At 36.8% G+C, this 22,184-nt stretch overlaps 1 long non-coding RNA gene across 1 annotated transcript; it reads right to left on the reverse strand.

Annotated features, from left to right (window-relative positions):
• Nucleotides 1-181: 181 nt before the first annotated feature.
• On the reverse strand, nt 182-6,386 carry LOC125241164. The gene is made up of 2 exons (XR_007178716.1): nt 5,966-6,386; nt 182-4,616 (listed from the first exon to the last, which is right to left on the reverse strand). It is a non-coding gene; the product is annotated as an uncharacterized LOC125241164 (long non-coding RNA).
• Nucleotides 6,387-22,184: the final 15,798 nt, after the last annotated feature.

Here is a 22,184-nt window from a genome sequence, read left to right on the forward strand (position 1 = left end):
TATAGGCATACCAACATTGTCATTCAATTTTACATTAACAAACAAAAATAGATCATAAGATATAACAAAACCGATAGTCGTATGGAATAATAATTTAATCCGAAACACAACAAGAAATTTAATCCAATAAACTTAACATGTATAGCGTAACTACTGTCATAGAGTATATAAAAAAAACATCTTTATTCAGTTGATTGGCCAAAAATCTAACAAAATGCTCAAATCACACATTTAACATCCATTATATTTCAAATAACGTTGCCAGTATCTGTTTTCCATACAGTCTTGTACAAACACACAAGAAATATAACTATCCGTGGGTCACAAACGACTTAATAATAAAATAAAAAAAAACTTCTCGTCCAGTTAATTGAAATCGCTCAAAAACACCCGCATAGTAATGAGATATTGAAACTAATTATATCACAATCAAAATATTAATAATTTAAACAATCTCTATCACACGCACATCGCACAACGCGAATACTACGCTAAAACGTTACAAAGTAGTGGTTATCAACTAAACACTCTCTGGCAAATCGTAAACACCGTCACGACACGCGTCTCCAGCAAGCGACAATGCAATCTGGACTCGTTAAAAGATAGCCGGGACGAACAATACACATCGCGGAACCGGTTAGCTAAGATATCAATTTTTTTTTTATCTGCTGCAAATGCACCTATCGCTCGCCCGGAACTGACTAATGAAGTACCTCTTACACATTCGTGCACCTCAAGTCCCGTTTCCGTTAAGTTATCGGTCTCGGTTTACCTTTGATGAGTTGTATAAAATCATATAGCGACAAATATTGTTACAAGAAAAACACCTGTGGTATATATGTATATGATACCTCAACTATGTTGCTAATGCTCAAAGTTGGACTACCTAGGCATAGTTCAGTTAACTAACATTTTTTTATTATTAAAGTAGGTATTTACCCACCATACTTAAAAATGTAACAGTCGTTCCCGTTTATAAAGGCAAAAGTCAGAAAGATGAGTTGAGGAACTATACCTAGGCCAATAAGTATAATTCCCACTATGTCCAAAGTTTTAAAAGCGGGAGTGAGTAATCGGCCGCATAACTTTTTAGAAAAGTTTCAATTAATACACACAAAACAATTTGCCTATCGACGAAATCGCTCATGTGTCTCAATTATTAAAGAGAACCATTTACATGTAACCATTGTCGTTTGCGACATGACGAATGCTTTTGACCTTTGCGATCACAACGTCCTAATCAAAAAGTTTGAGCACCACGGTCCAGGTGCCTCTGTTTTAAAGTTCATGGCCGATTTCTTATAGGAAAGACAGCAATCCGTTGTAATAAATAGTGGTTCGGTAAAATCTGACTGTGGTTCTGTAGATATTGGGATCCCCTAGGGCTCGTCCATGGCCCAATCTATGCTTTCTAATACAAATGTATGTTTTTGCTGACGACATACTAACTGCTCCGAACAACGATAGCTTCAAGACGTCAATCACCCGTGACGTACATAAACTCCTAGTACATTGGTTTCGTTAATGGGCTCGTCCTTAAATGTATCAATAACTCAGGTTCTCCACTTTAACCTAGGAAGGAGACCGCCAGTAGTTACCATGAACAACACAATCCTTCCGCACGTCACCTCTGCCAAATTTTGAGCGTTACCCTCGACCAATTGCTAAAATGGGACACCCAAATTGAATTAGTATGCACGCACTAAGTTAGCAGGAATCTGTTTCGCACCCAAAATACTGTCCTTGTTCTTCCTCAAGCACAAACATATAATAATATAATATAAGCTTTTATTTTCTTGATAAATATTTACAGTTATGTTTTTTTTTATCTTCTTCATCATCTTCATAAGGACCACCCTGAACGGTAAAGCCTCCTCCAATGCTTTCCAGCATTCTCTTCCTTTTGCTACTTCTGGCCAGCTGTAGCCTACTATTTTTTTTTATGCCGTCGCTCCATCTTATGAGTGGTTTTCCACTTCTTCTCTTTCCCTGGGTTAGCCACTCGCTTACCACATTTGGCCAGTGTCCGTCCTCGGTTCCTTGCGTGTCCGGCCTATCTCCATTTAAAGCGTAATACCTGCTTAACTGCTCATTTGCCCCGGTCCTCTTTCGAACGTTTATTTTTTTACTCCATCTTCCAGTCTCAGTCCTAGGTAGCCTCCTTGAACTCCTCCCTGACATGCTTTTATTCTCCTAAATGTTTCTCTCCTAGTGGGCCAGGTTTGGCATGCATATATAAGGCAGGGTAATAAATAGGCAAATTTCCATTGCTTTAGTCTTCATTTTTGTTTTGTAGACATTTTTACCTTTGAAATTTCCTTTAATGACCAATACTTGTTCCATGTTCGATTTACTCTTCTTTCAATTTCTTTTTCTAAGTCTTGTTTAAATGAAATTAAAGTGTCCTCAGGTAGATGTAGTCCTCTATGGTCCTCTACATACTCTAGGGGTGTCTAGGAGTCCAGCATAATTCTGCAGCAGCAGTACGAAGTAGTTATTTTGTCCTTTTCCATTCTGTGCCAAACTAGTCTAGAATTTCAGAAGCGTCGTCGCTGACCGGCATGGTGTCCTCGTGTTGCAGAAGCGAGCTATAAGAATAATAGCCAACTCGCCCTCCGGTTTGCCAGCTCGACAACTATTTATATATCATTATGAACCATGACATTACCATCGCAATATATTTTAACATTTTAAAGCTCGTAAGAACCCACATTGACATATTTCCACACAGAGTCGTCAACTTGAGACGCTTAAGGAACAGGAATAGGGGCGTGGCAAAAACATCCAACTTCAGACTGACCAAATCTACCAAAAGGACATATTATACCGTTGGCCCAAAAATTTAGAATTGGATCCCCGAACAAATAACTGCTTTATCCAATGAAAATGCATCACACAATAAATTGAAATACGGAACCCTACAAATGACTAATTGATCATGCCATGATATTAATGAATTGTTTGAAATGTAACACAACATTGTCAGCGCGACAATCTAAATATGAAAATTGAATAGTATGATAGAGTTATCAACTTATCAAGATATTCGAATGCATCGCCATCTATTATTAAGGTTCCTTATAACACACAAAGCATGTGCACCCTTTTGACATGGAATGTCACATATTTATGACGGGACTTTTAATTAGGTTTATTTTTCACACAGAATCCGAGCCTAATACAACCAAATTACAATCATCATGTGTAAAAGCCTCCAGGCGCGAACACTATCCAGAACATTAGCACATTAAAAGATCAAATGCAATTTTTCAACCACTGTGTGATCTGTGTAAGAATGTCCTATAATATTTATTTATTTATTTATTATTATTTATCAACACCCATCTCTCCAAGAAATCACAGCCAATTAAATACAACTAACCATACGTAGAACGCCTTTCGCTAGTTTGCAGATGGTACAGCGACATCTAGCGAAATACTTACACCCAGCCAACCAGTTTGCAGTGGTAAATGGTAATAGTGACGTCTAGTAACAACTTGCACCACGGTATATATTTGTACGCGTCAGTTTTGCGTTCAATTGCCCTTCACGCCCTCTATCGTTCACTTTCCTAAACATATCCTAAGTACATTGGACTTACTATTTCCTTTGACTGAAATCACCGCGAGCACCGATTCTGACACCTTACAAATTTCACAAATACGTCCTATCACTAGTAGTTGTTTGAGTTTCATTCCTTTAATCAGTGTTTTTATTTCTATGGCAATAAATTTCAAGATATCCTATCTTTTCACATGATGTTTTACTTTCCTTACTAAAATTACATATATGAAAGAAGTTTATCATAGTCTTCTCGACAAGGAAAGGATTCTATAAATTTCTCTCTCCATCCCATGTAAATAAAAAGGTGGATAATCCTTGATAACAAGTCTTAGCTACCCTATAGGATAACTTATGTTTGTCTGAACTCTTGACCTTGTCAAGAATACTAAGGAATTGATTTAATATAACACTATACTTGATCCGCGACATCATTTCCTAAGTTGAGGTGATGAACTGCCACCAGACCCAGATGATGTTGAAAAATAGTCCCTCAACCTCCAGTGCTCACTTCTCCAACCTTCCTTATAAGAGTTGCTCCAAACAAAACCAAGAAACCACTCGTCCTAAAATCTTGAAACCATTTGTGTTCTCCGTCCTTGAACCCAAAGCAGTCCTTAAATCATGGCCGTGTCCTCAACCTGCCTGATGTCTCAGCCTAACACCACAGCTAAGACCTACAGCATTAATCTGTGCCGGGTTCTCCATCCCTGAACCCAACACACTCCTTAAATCATGACTGTATCCTTGACCTCCCTGATGCCATAGCCTAACACCACAGCTAAGACAATCAGCATTAATTTGTGCCGGGTTCTCCATCCTTGAACCCAATGCACTCCTTAAATCATGACCGTATCCTTGACCTCCCTGATGTCTTAGCCTAAAGCCTCAGCTAAGACCATCATCAGCATTAATTTGTGCCGGGTTCTTCATCCTTGATTCATGGCCATATCCTGGACCTCTCTGCTGTTTTATCCTAGTGCAGCAGCTAAGTTCATCAGCATTAATTGCTAGCTGTACTGATCCTCCTCCTCAATCAGTACCACCATCCAATCTGCAAATTATAATTATATGTTAGATAAGCTTTATTTTAAATTCCCCTTTTATTACCTCTTCCTCCTTCTTATTTATAGTACCTAAATATTCACTTCCTCCTTTAACCACATTACCTATGTAAAACAATTTTATGTAGAATTACAAGTATATTAGATGTGTAATATACAGGAAAACTTTTTCAATATGTTTTTGTACATGTAACAAAAAAAAATGGATCACTAGTGTTGAGACAAACAACACATGTCACCGGCCACCTCCTTAGTCCAGAGCTGTCACTATTATGGTTTGTTTTTCTTTATTATGGTTTGTTTTTCTTATATACAACACCCTGATCCTTAGCTTAACATCCTCATAATTTACCATCATTGATTTCTTGCTATACCTTGTAGTCATACTTTAAATGTAGTAGCTTAGACAGAAATCCAACACCAATGACTAAATAAACTGTCAATGTCAAAAGATTAATACATTCCTAGTCTGATACACAAAAACAACAATGTTGAACTTAATGTTAATTAAAGTTCATCCCCATCAACTTCATCCTGAATAGATGAGCTCCAAAAAGGCATGTGACTTTCAAGCAACTGGCATTTGAGCACACTAGACAAAAGTAAACGGTAAAAGAATTGAAAGCCAATAAAATGATTATGATGTCACTTGACTTCAAAGCACAAAATGAAATATTTACACTAAACTGAAATATGACAGTGAAACTAGTTCTGAAATAATTATCATTACTGAATAAGTTAGACATCATTAGTATTTATTCCAAAAAGAAATTATCCCATGTGTTTATAAAACATTGTTCAGTTTATATTTCACTAGCTATTTCCTGTGGCTTCGCTCGCGTTAGAAAGAGACAAAAAGTAGCCTATGTCACCCTCCATCCCTCCAACCATCTTCACTTAAAAAAACATGTCAATTTGTCGCTCCTTTTTTGCCATGAAAGACAGACAAACAAACAGACACACACACTTTCCCATTTATAATATTAAGTATGGATGTTTGTTTCTTTGACCTGAAGTCTATGAAAGCAATAAAATATACTGATTACTGATGCTCATTCATTCCTGAATTAAAACAGGTCATTCAGAGAGTAATACTATTTGATGCAATCCTTTGCTATCACAAGTAATTAGAATAAGTATTCTGCATAAACACGAAAACAACATTTTCCACTCATAAGTGTCTGTATCTCAATCCATAACTTAGCAAGTCCATTCCAAACAATCGGTATGACCCGATCACTTCCCATACTTGTTGATATTACCAGTTATATGACCACTAATATCATTTTATCATATAACTCGGTCTCCAATACTCAAAAATACAGATTAACTTGTTTACCTGCCGTTCATAAAGTTGTGGACGTGGTTTAGGCGACAGTAAGCCTTTGATCCCTCTTGCTGAACTGAAGGCTATGTTCTGGTCTTAAATGAAAGAACTTCTCCTTGCTCGTTGTTTTATTACAATGCCAATCTCATACTGAACAGTTTGGGTTACAATCACAGTCGATATTAACAATACAATACACAAATTCCTAAAATTATCACAGCTTGGTTATACGGTTGCTTTTTCTAGTTTTTCCATAATGCCGATTATATCTTTTTTTCACGGTGACATCTGTCAAGATTTATGCGGTTCCCGCCTAATGTTTTATTTTTTTAAAAGGGCCAATCTTATTCAGGCACGTTTATATCTACCGATAATTTGATAAAGGCCAGTATACATATAAAATCAATGAAAATTATGAACTCAATGTCGAAAGCTAACAATATCAAAAACCCACTATATAGCGCTTGCAACCGCTTGCAACATTTGAATGCAATTAATTGCAAAATTTGAAACTGAGCTGACTGTGTGACCGTGACTCTGGAAGTGTGTCCGGTCAGATTGCCCACTTGCCCTGGCTCGTATCGATTCAAACAGTTTGCTTTAGAAACTTGTACGTTAGAGTTCGGACTTTCGGAGCGTGTAGATACTAGATACTTTATAACCAAAGTTTATTTGGTCGAAAGCTAGTTATGAAAAGGTCACCGTACAGTGTCAAATGTATCCATTACATATACTGGAGCTGCCAAGGTGTTAAAAATAGCTGAACATATTTCGCTAAGCTGTGTCCTATGACGGCTATGACACAACGAATTATGCCCAGAAAACACTGTCCATACCACTCTCACTGCATTACCTAGTTGACCGGAGAGAGCGACAACCAGGAAAAATGTGACCAGATAATACGATTATTTTTGTCGATGCAGTTTTTGAACATTTTAGATAATCCAAAAAATTCATAAAGGATTTAATCGCCAAAAGCGTTTAGAATGGATTGTGACAATGACATTAACAACTAAGTGTTTTTCATTAGGTTTTCTACGCATATCACGAAGGTCTACAGCTCACAGAGGCTCTAAGTAGTATTCTTTATTTTTTATTACATACATGGAAAACTTTTTATTATGTAATAGGCGGCCAGTTCTAATTTTACTAGTCTCTGATTTGGGCAGTTTATCAGATTGCGGCCCTTCGTGCTCGGAATGTTAGGAACGAGTGGAGCGGTCACGTAATTAAAGTGTGATTTCGTTATTTCATTTCGTACTTTGGAGAAACATTATTATTCAATTAGGAAACTAGAGCTAAGTGTTCTTGTGTTTTACTGTTTGGGTTATATCTTTAGAAACTTTGTTGGGAATTTTAATAGTAGGTAATACATACTACATAGAAATGTTTTTATGAAATCATTGAGTTGGCTCTCGATGTACTTATTATTACATTAACTGTAGGTTATTACGTACAGGCGCGAAGAAATAAAAGTGAAACTAACGAACAACTGTTTTTTTTATATATATACCTTCTCTCGTCACATCCTAATCATTTGTCCTCGTCACTGGCTGGAACCAATAACCACACATCGTATCTTGTTCAGCAATTTTGGTACAGCATTGTCACGTTAAAGGAATATATATATCCGAAGCCAGCTGGAATAGTTAATTAATATGATTAATACCAATGAAATAAGCCTTAATTGACCATCAACCTAGAAATCACATGTAGAAATTCCTGCTACACCGAAATTGCTGCAAAAGCTACAATGTCTACAGATAATAAACCTATTGTAACTTGTAACTTGTATGGTAGCTGCAAGCCAAATACCTATACAATATCGGCGCGCAGCTCCCAAACAAGTTTCATTTTGGCTGCAGTTGAGTGCCCCTAAACCACTTTGCTCACGTCATGTTCAAACTTGGAATCCCCACGCCACCTAAGGCAATTTGTCGTTGACAGAGCTTCTTACCGACCCTCGTCCTCTCGACGTTGGCGAAGATTATCGCATTTATGTATCGTGCCGTTCGGGAAGGCGCGAGTTTTAATTCGCATTGTCATGCGGTCGAAGGCGTACCAGCGCGTCAACACGAGTGACACGTTTAGGACGCTCGAGACAGCTCGGGATGGTTACGTGACAAGCCCTCATAACTTCAGCGGGCTCCTTAAGTCCTAATCAATTATAAATAGATACCTATAATATATGATTACAGAATTCTAAAACTAACCTACCTACATAATACGATTGTTGTATAACATCTACCGCGGAGTGGAATAGGTATCGAGGCAAACCTTATTGGTTTAACGATACTGTTGTAATTAGTTTTAAATTGTTTTTGTAATTAACTAAATAAATAACCCTTAAATGTGTAAACTGTAAAGCAATGATAATAATTAATAATTATTTACCCGTTCTAGTATTTACTTATGAGAATTTTCTGTTGTTCCAGGTATGGAAAATCTACTAACATCAGCACGTACCTAACCAATAAGGACACTACACTGTGCATATTATACCGGTATTCATAATGAGCAAACTGTAGGTACCTACTAGTAAAGTACATCTGTAGCAAAAAAAAGTTTTTATTTGTAATGTGTAAATTTTTATTTTAAATCGAGTAACACAACGCGATGTTATAATTAAAAACCGGTTTTTCACTGACTGATTTATATTTCAGCCATGTAATCCGTTGTACTTATCTTATCCGCTTCGTATTATATTTTCACAACATCACGGCTACAATACATATACACGGTGTAACATGAGGAAACCGAATAATTTTAACATCTCATCACATTAGAAGATTAAAATGTCATATTATAACTTTTCTGGATTTCGCCTACTTTCAGACATAAGCATTAAAAAAAATACTGATTATTTCTCAGAATAAAACGATATTTTGATGGGGATGATGCCGTTATCGGACATAATGTAACTATCCTCATTGACAGATGTTAAAAGATAACTAGGTTGTAACTCATTGCAAAAAAGTATTTAAAAAAAAAAAATATGCTAAGTGCCAGTTATACGAATCATACATATAAGGTGCATTAGGGTAATTCCGAATGACAGAAATGCTCTGGTAATTCCGAAACGGGAATCTTGATATGATGGAAATAATTATGATTTTTATGCGACTTTCGTAATTAGACGACTTTCGGAATCACCCTAATGCACCTTATTTACTTTTTATGTGAAAATACATCCAAAAAACTAAAAAAATATTCCATAAAAAAAAAATGTTTTTTGGCGAAATTTGCTTGACGTCGTATAACATTTTATCTTTATCTTGCCCTCTGAAATGCGTACCTAGTTAAAATCTTTCGGTTCCCTCATGTTGCACCGTGTATATTTTTGTGTAATCCGACCATACACTATGTGCATTGTATTTTGCGGTTCCAGCTCCGCTCTTTGTGCAGCTTTTTCAATGCTCTGTAAATGGAACGGCAGTCAATGGTACTCCAAATAAATTATACCGCAGTATTCATGCGCACCGCTAAACCATAAACTAAAAATGGAATTTCGAATTGGAGCTCCTACACTTTTAAAACTTCACCGCATGGGATAATATGTTGTCATTGTCAAGGGCTTTGAACTCAATTTGGCGTACAGCGACGACGTTCCATTTAATAATGGAAAAAATGGACCAGTTAAATTTGCCCCCCAGTCGAGATTTGTCCCGCTGTACCTTATACAGTATGCATCTGAACGAAAAGCAAACACTTAAAGCATGCTTAAACCTGTTAACGTTTAGCTTATACTGAACGACTTTTACTATAAGACCAACTCCGAAATTTCAAAAAAAAAATTGTCCTTTTCTTGCATTTTGGTCCTGTGGAGCTAAATTTTTCTATGGCAGCTTTAATTTTTTTTCCGTATTTCAATCGTGGTCCCATAGCAAAATTTACTCAGTGTGACCTAAACATAAACGGGTATTAATGTGTGCTCTTCGTTCAGTTACATACTGTATAATTCACCGCGAACGATGCGGGCATCTCTCTCAGTGACAAAAACGTTGTCCTTGAACTCTGAAGTTCACGGTACGCTCCCAAAGCTACCTAGGAAAGGGTTGGAAGGGAAAGGAAGGGGAAGGGAGGGGCTCACTGCTTACTACATCAGTAAGTGCGAAAAGATTTCCTATGGTATTCTTACGGAAACGTACGAATGTGTCATGCTATTTCAGTCAGTCCCAGTACTAGACGTGATGACACTGTCTGAACTAGCATGACAAATATGAACATTTCCGTAATAACCTAACCTAACCACAAAATTAAAATTTTGAAAAACCCCCGACCGCGACATAGTAGACCGATTTTCATGAAACATGGCTAGGAACAATACCGACTAACGCAGCTTTCAAACAAAAAAAAATCTAAATCGGTTCATCCGTCCGGAAGTTACGATGCCACAGACAGACACACACAAACATACAGACAAACAGACACGTGAAACTTATAACGTCGGCGGTTAAAAATACGAAGAAAAATCTTTCCCCACTACGTCCATTCGTCAGCTGCAAACGTGCCTGGCGAATTTATCAATGAATTGATTCATAATTTCTCCATGCACTTTTGCAGCTGATAGTACCTAACCAACGTGTCAATCACTTACGCTAATATTGTTATCGTTACCTCCGTATTGGCACGATTTCCCATTCCAGTAAGTATGTACCTATCCAATTTCGACAGACAATATCGATATCGGGCGGTCAGTTATTAGTTCTAGAATTCAAGGGGAGTTTCTGAATTCTCTCTTTCTGAATTAGATATAGTTAACGTCAAAGTTTGTGCGCCGTTTAATGAGAATTAACAATGCTAAATAACTGACAGGTGGGTATGGCATATTTCACAATAATGATAATTGCGCCCAACAGTGACATTTCGCAGTTCATTGCCTGTTCTACAAGGAAGTATTGACGGTGATTAACAATGTTACTTATCACTATCAGCCCAGAAATAGGCACAGAATTGTCAGTGTCAAGTGCCAATGTCACTGTAGTCAAATAGCCCGGCTGGTAAATAACTGGCGAACTGGTAATCCCACTATTATAGTGTTTGCCCGACACGAATAATCGAGATAATTCATTGATCTAAGAGACGCCACTATTTAAACTGTCACTGTATTTAATACTAGATTAATCAATAATTATATTGACACGGAGATAATTGCTAAGTCCATTCACGAAGTCAATTGAACACAGTCTAAGCAGAGCTTAAATTAGGGTTAACTCGCCTCATTCGGTGACACACCTAATTCGGTGAAACAACCAAAAATCGTCTTTCGAAATAGTGCTTCAAAGCTCCTTGTATCACCGAATTAGGCCTGTCACCGAATGAGGCGAGTTTACCCTACGATTTGGCTACTAGGATTATTTGAGGAAATATAGTGGGTCAATTTCCCTAACTATTTTGTACATGGTCATGATCATGTAGATACGATCTGTGTCAAATGTGACTGAAATACAGATGTAGTGCGAAAATATTTGCCTTCGTATTGTTACGGAAACGTACGAACGGGTCATGCTATTTCAGTCAGTCTCAGTACAAATTGTACTGACTTTGACTGAGCTAGCATGACATGACAGATACGAACGTTTCCGGAAAAATATGGAAATCTTTTCGGATTACATATGTACGGTATCTAAAGCATTTTTGTTTTTGCTCGCTTTTGAGATTTATAAAAGTTTTATAATTTGCGTTCCAACGTCTAAGAAAGAATCTAATCTAGGTTTTATAATTGCATAAAAAGTAAGCAAGACGTTTTCCTGATACACTTCCTTTCATAAGGTCCTTTCAGCTGTACTAAAGGGGAATTTAATTTCGAATCTCCTGAAATCCCGGTAATTCTGTGCATTTGTGACGTAACTCTGAAGAAGGTACCTAACTGTTGGCGCTTTCGCTGTTTGTAAATACGCGGCAATACAAATGTGTCGCTGTACGCCGTAACCGCCATGAGGTACCTTTTCTCGTGGAACTTCACACTTTCTATTGAGTTAGTACTTGGAAATGTCCTTAATTACATTGAAATGAGGGTCAGGCCTTTGTGAAGGACTGAACATTGAACAACATTACTCCCTGGGGTTAAATTGTATGAAACCGTCTGTCATCTTCTCATTTTCATCATAGTGTACAAGGTTTGTTAATTATCCATGAGACCAGACTCCATATCGTCACTACTTTGAAAAAAACTTGTATCTTCTTCTGTCAATCAAAAGAAAAATGTAATAAGTAATATAAGTATGTATGGAATGCATATAGACTTACTGCGTTTTAACTTTGTGGAGCAGTGTGAGATACGAGATTTTTTCAAAGTAGTGACGATATTTAACTTGATTAGGCGAGCATTTGTAATCCTGGAGGTTTTGCATTCTTGATCAGGGTACATCTACGTATCCAAATTAGAGATGGGCGGCGGGAAAATACCCGGGGTAGATATCGGGTATTTACCGGGTATTTACCCAATCTACCCGATATTTACCTTTTCTACCCTAATAGGTGGGTATAAATAAATATTGTAATAAAATGGGTCATAAATTGAATTTAATCGTGAAAAAATGTTTTCTTGGTATTGTATAATATATTTATATTTTATTAATATAGTTCTATAAACATATATCGAAGTATTTGTATTGAATAAGGAATTTGTTAAATATCATTGACATGCTTGTGTGTTAGTTACCTCCTCCTCCTAAACGGCTGAACCGATGGGGATGAAATTTTGTGTGCTTATTATAGTTCCTCTCAAGTAACAATTTCTGGTCCTATAGTGGTCGAGGACACCAAATTAAATCACACTAAATGGTCCTATAAATAGTCTATATTGGTACTGTAGAGCCGATTTGGCGCAATTATGCAGCCATTTAGTGATATAATAGGCCTATAGCAGTATCATCCGTGACGTTTAAGGTCTATAATGGTGATGTAATGATGACTAAACTTGTGCTAATTTGTTGACATAGAGGACACAGTAACGCTATTATAGTATCAATTTATGCTATAGCAGCATTTGAGATTCCGTTATACAGGTTATTTTGTTCTATAATAGCAGTTGCCGTCCCTTTTAATGGGAAATTTCTAAAATAATTTAATGTGTGTAATATTTAACAAAAACTGTTCTAAACGAGGAACTTAACGAAAAGTGGCGTGTGAACTTGTGAAGTTTAGTGTCAATTAACATAATTTGGATTTCGTATACTTCCATCATTAGAATCATCATCATCATCATCATCATCATTACTGCAAAAAGGTATGCGATGGAAATTTTACCGTTAAAAGAATATTAGTTTAATGGAGTATTTTAAATGCGCCCTCGATTTATACATGTTTTGAATAAAATAAATAAATATAATTCAATACAATAAAATTATTGGCACCATAGTTTCTACTATGGATCCAAGAAGTAAAACATACGCTTTTATAGTTCGACTATATCACTTATCATACGCATTCACTGCCATAAGCCCGCCATCGTGGATTCAATTAGGGTTGCATGAGAATTTAACTATGATCCAGTTTAACTTATAAGTTCTTTATATAGAAAACAATACTTGTTTTCAATGTTTTACTATAGAAAGATCTTTTAAACAGTATTAATAAATGTTGTTTTCTTTTTAGTATGACAAATCTAAACTACAATTGGTCGCTATGTGTATTTTTAAAGTTAATTTCTAGAAAAACATTGTACGGAACCAGATACCGCATCTTTGGCCTGATTTCATAATTACGATGTATAAACACCATAAAGCAGCCTTTTAAGGTCAAAATTGTCATTTAAAAGTAATCGTTTTCTACTCTTATATATCTGATTTGGTTTATAAAACATATAGTAAACTCAGCTATATCGCTATTGTGTTTTAAAAGAGATACCGAAACCATTATTCAACAGGTCTGTGATATTTAAAGAGTCATTGTGGCGTATACGGCGTGAGATATAAAAGGCATTAGAAAACGACTATAACCTTTTCAAAGCTATATAAACGTATCCTGAAAACTTTATTATATAGCAAAATAGCTCTATAATGGTATTCATATCACTACTATACAGTGTTAAATACTATAGCAGTGTTTTCCAAAGCCACTATATCCAAAAATAGTGGTATAGTTAGGTTTTAAATCTGTTAAAACACAACTACTAAAAATACTAAAAGCGGCTTGTTGGTAACCTTAATAGCGCAAATTGATAGCATAACAGTGATTCCTAACACTATTATACAATAATATTGTTCTTATTTGATCCTGTTATAGACCAGGCCTATAGCGGCTCTATAAAATGGTGATATAAAAGTTTACATCACTTCCTAATAACACCTTTTAGCTGTATAACACAACAACTATAGCGGCTTGTCGGGAACCTTAATAGCGCAAATTGATTGCATAACAATGATTTCTAACACCATTATACAGTAATATTGTTCTATAATAGTCATATTTGATCCTGTTATAGACCAGGCCTATAGCGGCTCTATAAAATGGTGATATAAACGTTTACATCACTTCCTAATAGTGTTAAAGGTGTCTTTTAGCTGTATAACGCAACAACTATAGCGGCTTGTCGGGAACCTTAATGGCGCAAATTGATTGCATAGCAGTGATTCCTAACACTATTATACAATAATATAGACCTATAGTAGTCATATTTGATCCTGTTATAGACCAGGCCTATAGCGGCTCTATAAAATGGTGATATAAACGTTTACATCACTTCCTAATAACACCTTTTAGCGGTACAAGCTTATAGAGCTAAAAGGTGTTACTGGAGGCTTTTATACGACAGGCGGTCACGCCGAAAACCTTTATACGACATCTATAGTAGCTTTTAGCGTCGAAAACCAAAATTATAGCACTAAAATGTTACTTGCTGTTTGTTTGGTAAAGCCTACTATCTAGCCGAAGTCCAGTATCTAGCCGAAGTCACATAGAAGGCATTATTACAGTCCGAATTCAAAGCAAGTGTTAATTAAAATCACACATGGACGTGGCGCTTGTTTAACTAAGTACAAACTAAAGTATAAGTATCCCATAAATAAAAATAAAAAAAGTAACTGACCGGTCAAGTGACTTATTGCACCCTTTCAATACGGATGCACCTACCTGGCGTTTTGCAAAGCTGTGACCTCATTGGCTAATGAATTTGAATTTGTCTGTCCACCGTGTTTTAAGTAAGTTATTTGAATACTTAGTGGACCTAAAACATCTGGGGAATACAACTTTTTAATTGAATGTGGTAAATTACACATGATATATGGAATATTTGGAATCTCTGTTAACATTTTAATATTAGTTAGTCAAATATATATATTTATTTTAGTAGAAAAATATTTTTCAGTCATGTAAATTAAGAATAATCTTTAATTTCATAGATTATTTTTTATACCCGCTCATTTGGGTAGATACGGGTAAATACCGGGTAGATTGGGTAGATATGGGTATTTTCCCGGTATTTACCCGTCAGCGCCCATCTCTAATCCAAATAGCACAAACGCTCACGAAACGAGAGGTAGATGGGCATTTTAAAAATTTGGGTCTCCCCAATTAGCGTAAGTCGTTAACAAATATTAACTCGCTGTCAGTTTTATGTCTAAAAATTTACTTTTTTCATATTCTGAATGTAGAATCGTCACAAAACTGAAAGTGAGTTAATTTTTGTTAACAACTTCACGAGTAATTGTTAACAACTTACGCTAATTGCCCCCAGTTGTCCCAAATTCTGAAAATGCTCAGATATCTATCTCTATCGTTCTTGCGTATTGGCGCGACAGAGCGAGACTACCTTTCGCGGCGTCACGTTTTCGTTTAGCGTCGCAGAAATACCCAAAATAACCAAACAAGAACACACATGAGAAAGAGAAACATTCAATCGACCCAATCAAATCCAAGGGAATATCCTGACAAGTGAAAATGGTCACTTACAAAATACATACATATCTATTCACTGGGATAAACATACTAGCCGGTTTACATTTGTACCTATTGCCAAGGAATATTAGCGCCATCTAGCCGAGCGTCCCCCAAAGGTGTAACGCCATCTAGGCCACGGTACCTTTTTCTCTATGGATTTGAGGTACGTTTTTTTCTTAGTTAGACTGACCAGACAACTCGTTTCGATTTAAAACACTCCCTTCGGTCGTGTTTTAATTTATCGCCACTCGTTTCGAACTTCCTTTTTTACGCACTTGTATCGTAATGTACTATTTTGTTTCGAACGAGTTTAAAACTATTCTTTCCTAGACAAGACGAAGTTAACATCAAAGTCAGGCAGTATGTATGTACCTTTATTAACTTTCTACAGTGCTCGCTTCAAACCTCTGCAAAAACTGGAAAAAAGGGAAAAAAGCAAAAAAACAACAAGCGAACTGGGTCATTTTATATAAAGTCTTGTCTACTGTGCGCGATGTGCACCAGTTAGCTGGAGATAAATAAACTACTCGTATATTTCGTGACTTACGCCGTGGCTTGCGTGGGCGACGGTCGCGCGATGGTCGCGCGACGGCGATGCGACGCATACGAGATCAAACCTTATCGATATGGAAGTATGAGACGCGACGGAGACACGGCGATATACAGCAGGAACTCTTAAATCTGAACAGCCTGTAATCCGAACCTCTCCGTAATCCGAATGCACTTCTTTCCTCGAATCCTGTATTCCCTCGAATACTTTTATGGAAAAAAACGAGACCAAACTTTTTATTTGACGTAAAATACTAAGTACCCGACAAAATAAAATATTGTTTTTTTAAACGAAATTTAATAAATATTACGTTTATAGATGAATACGCATTTAAATTTCACAATATTATTTCTTTACTTTCATACAAAATAACCTGTATATACTATAATCCGAACGCTCTACTAATCCGAACGGGGGTAAAATTATCAGAGTTAGGATTAAAGAGGTCCTGCTGTATCTATCTAGTGTATCTAAAGCCTGCGTGCGTAGCCAAATGGCGCAAACGCTCACGAAACGCTCACGAAACGAAACGCTCGTAGATATCTTGCGTATTGCCGCGACAGAGCCAAACTACCTTTCGCGGCGTTTCGTTTTCGTTTCGCGTCGTAGAAATGCCATTCGGCAACGGGGCCTGACTATATAACTTGCGGAAATTTTATTAGAACTATTTTCTTCATAGTATACTGAACTGTCACACCATATATCAGAATAACAGCGCCCTCTTGACAATAGTCATACATTTCTGATCAGGTGCCGTAGCCGAATGGCATTTCTGCGACGCGAAACAAAAACGAAACGCCGCGAAAGGTAGTCTGGCTCTGTCGCGCCAATACGCAAGAGCGATAGAGATAGATATCTACGAGCGTTTCGTTTCTTGAGCGTTTCATCAGCGTTTGTACATTCGGTTACGCACGCAGGTTTTACTTCTATCTTCCTCAGTCCTCGTGTGCCTACAAATTTTAGTACGCATTCCAAATTTTTTGAACATTTATTTAGTAACAAAAGGTTCCAAATTCAAAAACAAAACAAATGCTTCCAGGTTTCAGGAGGCTACCAAGAATAATTAATTATTCTTGGTAGCCTCTGGATGAGATTAGCCCAACAGAGCTAGGCATGATAGGTGCGACCGTATCTCGCCGCAACATAGAATAACTAAACTTTTTATTGTATTAATGACTTAAATAAGGACGGGCAGTCTATGTCGAAGAGATAATATCGCGGCAATTATATGTTAGCATTTTTTTGTTTATTGATTCTGAATAATTGAGGCGCGGGATAAAAGGTTTATACGAATAAAGAGTACTGTTTAGCAGTGGATAATTAGAGGCTGAAATGATGATGATGGTGACTCTTAATTCAAGACAAAGACATATATAACTCCGTATAGACAGATAAAGTCTAAGAAAAAAACGTAGGTACCTCAGTACCATACAGCAAAATACGGCGGCCTAGATGGCATTTTATCCACTAGGGGTACCTCCGCTCAGCTAGATACGCTAATATTAATGCTTTGACATTTTAAAACATATCAAGTTAAGAATATGGTCCAAATTGTCAAAACTGAGGTTCAAAAGTTTTAAGCCCGTGGTAAGAGATGGTAGTCTATGCACTGTGATTAGTGATTACACATTATACTTTGACAGTAACTCTCTATAATACTCGATCCTCTTTGATTCAAGATAATGAAATGAACAACGTACCAAGATATGCCAGACGAAAAAAATATATTGAATGAATGAATAACAAATAACTTTTTTTTCAAAATCATGCATGTCTTTTGCGACCTAAAACCTCGTCAAAGGGAGTGCGCTCAGCTACATAATATTGTCAGCAAGCTATTAGCCCCTGAATTCACACGTCGGAGTGACATCGAGTACCAATTTCAACACTAATTGAGTTTTGGAGGCCGGTTCGAACAGAAAAACCTCTAGTAAAAAAACATTTCAAAACTTGAACACTTGACATAGGCGAATAATAGAATAGAATATAGAATTATTATATTATTCGTGAACACAGGCAAGAAAAATTTACACATTATAACAAAATCAGAAAGGAATGAAATGGCAGCACGATGGTCTCATCCCAGCAAGTTGCTGATGGTGACTTCCAGCGCTTATCTTCCTATGAGACCATCAAGTAAAAAGGATAATACAAAACTGACAATTAAATTCTCCCTTAATTGCTATAAATTTAACTGGAAAACTCCCTAAGCGGTATAAGTCCGCCTTTGTACAAATGAAGTGTGTTATTTTTTGTACAATAAAGTGTTTTACTACTAAATACTACTATCATTTTGTCGTCGAAAATGAGACCACGAGGGTCACTGAAGATGGGAAGGCGTGGCGGGAGCTTGTGAGAGTTGTGAAGGCCCTTTGCACCTCAGGGGTGCCTTAGGACTACAACAACTATCATCCTGATGTCAGGTTGCATATTCGAATCGGCCTCCCGGGCTATCCACTATTTAGTAGCTACCACAGGCTTTTAAATTCAAATTTGATACCATCAATTCCGGAGGAGCATCAAATAGGGAGATTAATCCCGCCGGGACTTTCGTAATTATTAAATTACCACTAAATAACCACTAAATTTAACTACTTTTTAAAGGGCTTTAAAAATGGAGTTCTCAAAGTCGGCTGCGACGCTGTTACAAATTGTTTATTTAATTATGGTAACACCTTTTTTTGAGATATATTTTTTTAAAGATTTACCCTCTTATTCATAAACGTTCACTAAAGTAATCAAGCCGATAAAGTTCGTTTGTCCCTTTCAATCACACATATACGTCGGAGAGAGACAAACGAACTTTATCAGCTTGATAACTTTAATGAATGTTTATGCATAGCTGGGCATTAACTCGTTAATCCGTTAATCGTTAATTAACGAAGTTAACATTTCGATTAACGGATTAACTTTTAAGTTAACTTTAAAAAATGTTAACGGTTTCGTTAACTTCCATTAAATGTCATCGAGTCCATTAATCGTTAATCCAGCATCCCAAGCGGCTCGCTGCGCCGCGAAAACCACGTTCTTACTGCTACTGTAAAAGCCCGTAGTACGGCAAAACCTAGGATTTATCGGTAAAAGCAGATCCGTCGGTTATAAACAGTCTAAAGACCAATTGGCAACTTTGGATCACTTATTCGAGATCTTCTAAATCTTATTAGGCGTGCTAGATCGATCACTAACCTGGGAATAGAGTCCAATCATCAGGCATGACAGACAAATCGCGCAACCGACGTATCGAGTTAGAGTCCGGCGCGGGTCTTAGATTACTCTACCAAGTTATCGTGGCCCACAGCATCGAGTTGTCATCTCAAATCTCAACCTGAAGAACCGACGCACCACGATCGCGACCTCATGAATGACCCAATAAATACCAATCCGAAGTAAAACCTAGGATTTAGCCAACCAACGGCGGTAAAAGCCCGAAGAGACCGTAATTATTACATTTCGGTTTTTTACCGATTGGCGTCACAGGTTTTAATGGTTTTTGGTGGATACTTAGTAAATAGAAATACATAATACCTACAGTGAAGTCCTATTTATATGACGTGTTAACGGATTATCGATTAACTTTAACTTCCGTTAAATCTACCGAAATGTATCGCTTTAACGATTAACGAAGTTAACTTTTCAAGTAACGGATTAACGATTATCGAAGTTAACTATTTGATTAACGGTTCCCAGCTATGTGTTTATGAATAAGGGGATTTATACTTATGCTATATTAAGTAATACCTATGTAGTTTACATTTTAAATATTTATAACGGTTTATCTGCTAATGCGATAGTCTTTTTCGATTAATCAGCCAAAAAGCTTCAAATTTCAGCCAGCTGCGCTATTCGAAGTTACCGCTTTCCGTTTCCGTTGAACAGAAAAATAGTATACACAATTTGGCCAGTACTAAATAAGAAAGCCTCAGTGTACGTAGCCAAATGCACAAACGCTCACGAAACGCTCACGATAATATCTCTTTCGTAGCTATCTATCTCTGTCGCTCTTGCGTATTGGCGTGACAAAGCCAGACTACATTTCTGCGGCGTTTCGTGGCGTTTCGCATCGCAGAAATGCTACGGGGCCAGATCATGTGTTTGTTAACACTCCATGTGATTTGAGATATTTCTTACTTTACTGGCCAAGGTACGTAATCTACTATAAATCAGATCCTCATTGCAAATGAAGCTTAAGTACCCTTCTCTTTGAAAAGCCAAAAATTGAAACTTACATAGAAACGTATTCCATAGCTGCTTTTAGTACGTTTAACACATTACTACTGATGCTGACGTATTTTAAATAAACGTTTAAAAATTGAGCCTGACCTAAACACGAGAGCTTGAATTTTTAAACCCACATTTTTGGTCACGACAAAGGGTTACGTGGAAAGCTTGCAGGAAACCACAGACCGCCTCCTCGGTAGACGTAGCATTATTTGATTTTTAGCCTCGCGTAAGGCATTCCCTGCGATATTGATAACAAATTCAAATAACATCAGAAACAAGCGGCTGACAACCGAAACAAAATGCGCTCATCATCATCATCCTCCTTGCGTTATACCGGCATTTTGCCACGGCTCATGGGAGCCTGAGGTCTGCTTAGACAACTAATCCCAAGATTTGGCGTTCATTTGTTAAAAAAAATGGAGCCTATAAACGTCCCACTGCTGTGCCCAGGCCTCCTCTTATGCCTGAGAGGACTCGGGTTATAGTCCCCACGCTAGCCCAATGCGGATTACATACACCTCTGAACTCCTTCGCAGATGTATGCAGGTTTCCTCACGATTTACCCTTCACCGACAAGCTAATGATAAATATTTAATGATATTTAGTAGAAAAAATCATTAGTACTAGCTAGGACTTAACCTGCGACCTCCGGGTTAAGAGTTGGGCGTCATTTCATTTATTATCAACCAACTTACACTAACAGGTAAACCAAACATGTAAGTATAGGTTACTCCATCACAACGCTGTAGGTACATTGAGTACAACGCTGTCATATCCCCTAGGCCACCACCACATGAGATAACCTCGTGATTTCGAACAACTCTTCCTAAATAAAATTATAATAAATAAATAATAATAATAATATATATATAATTAATATATAATATATATATATAATTGGCTGTTTGTTACTAGGGTTATATTATCTATCCTGAATTGTAAGCTGTTGGTTCTCCAAATAATAAATAATAAAATAATAATAATAATAAAATAATAATAAAAATAAAAATAAATCCGCCTTCAAAAAAAGCCTGTTACAAAACACGGAGAAACTAAAAAGCCAAAAATAATAAACCTTCGAATTCAGATTTCTTATCGGATTGCAATAATCTAAACATCCAAATTATAAACAAATCAATTATTTTTGTAGTCGGTACCAGACCTGTTCGTCGCCTTGCTATTTCCTGTTTGCCCCACCCAACCATACGCAGGCTGGCCCCGACTCCAAAAATAATTGATTTGTTTATAATTTGGATGTTTAGATTATTGCAATCCGATAAGAAATCTGAATTCGAAGGTTTATTATTTTTGGCTTTTTAGTTTCTCCGTGTTTTGTAACAGGCTTTTTTTGAAGGCGGTTTTATTTTTTGTTAAAAAGTTAATTTATTTGTTGATTTTTAGTGGTTCCTAGTGATATTATATGTATCAGTCCGAATATATGTACAGTAGTGAAAGAATTATCCTTTAACTCCTAACCATTGAGGAGTTGATCCTTCCATCATCAGCTCAGCCACATAAAATTATTACCATCAGGCGTAAATACTGGTGTACCTTTGAAAAATACACTAAAAACATTAC

This window comes from Leguminivora glycinivorella, chromosome Z (assembly GCF_023078275.1).
Source record: "Leguminivora glycinivorella isolate SPB_JAAS2020 chromosome Z, LegGlyc_1.1, whole genome shotgun sequence".
In the NCBI taxonomy this organism is placed as follows: Eukaryota; Metazoa; Arthropoda; class Insecta; order Lepidoptera; family Tortricidae; genus Leguminivora; species Leguminivora glycinivorella.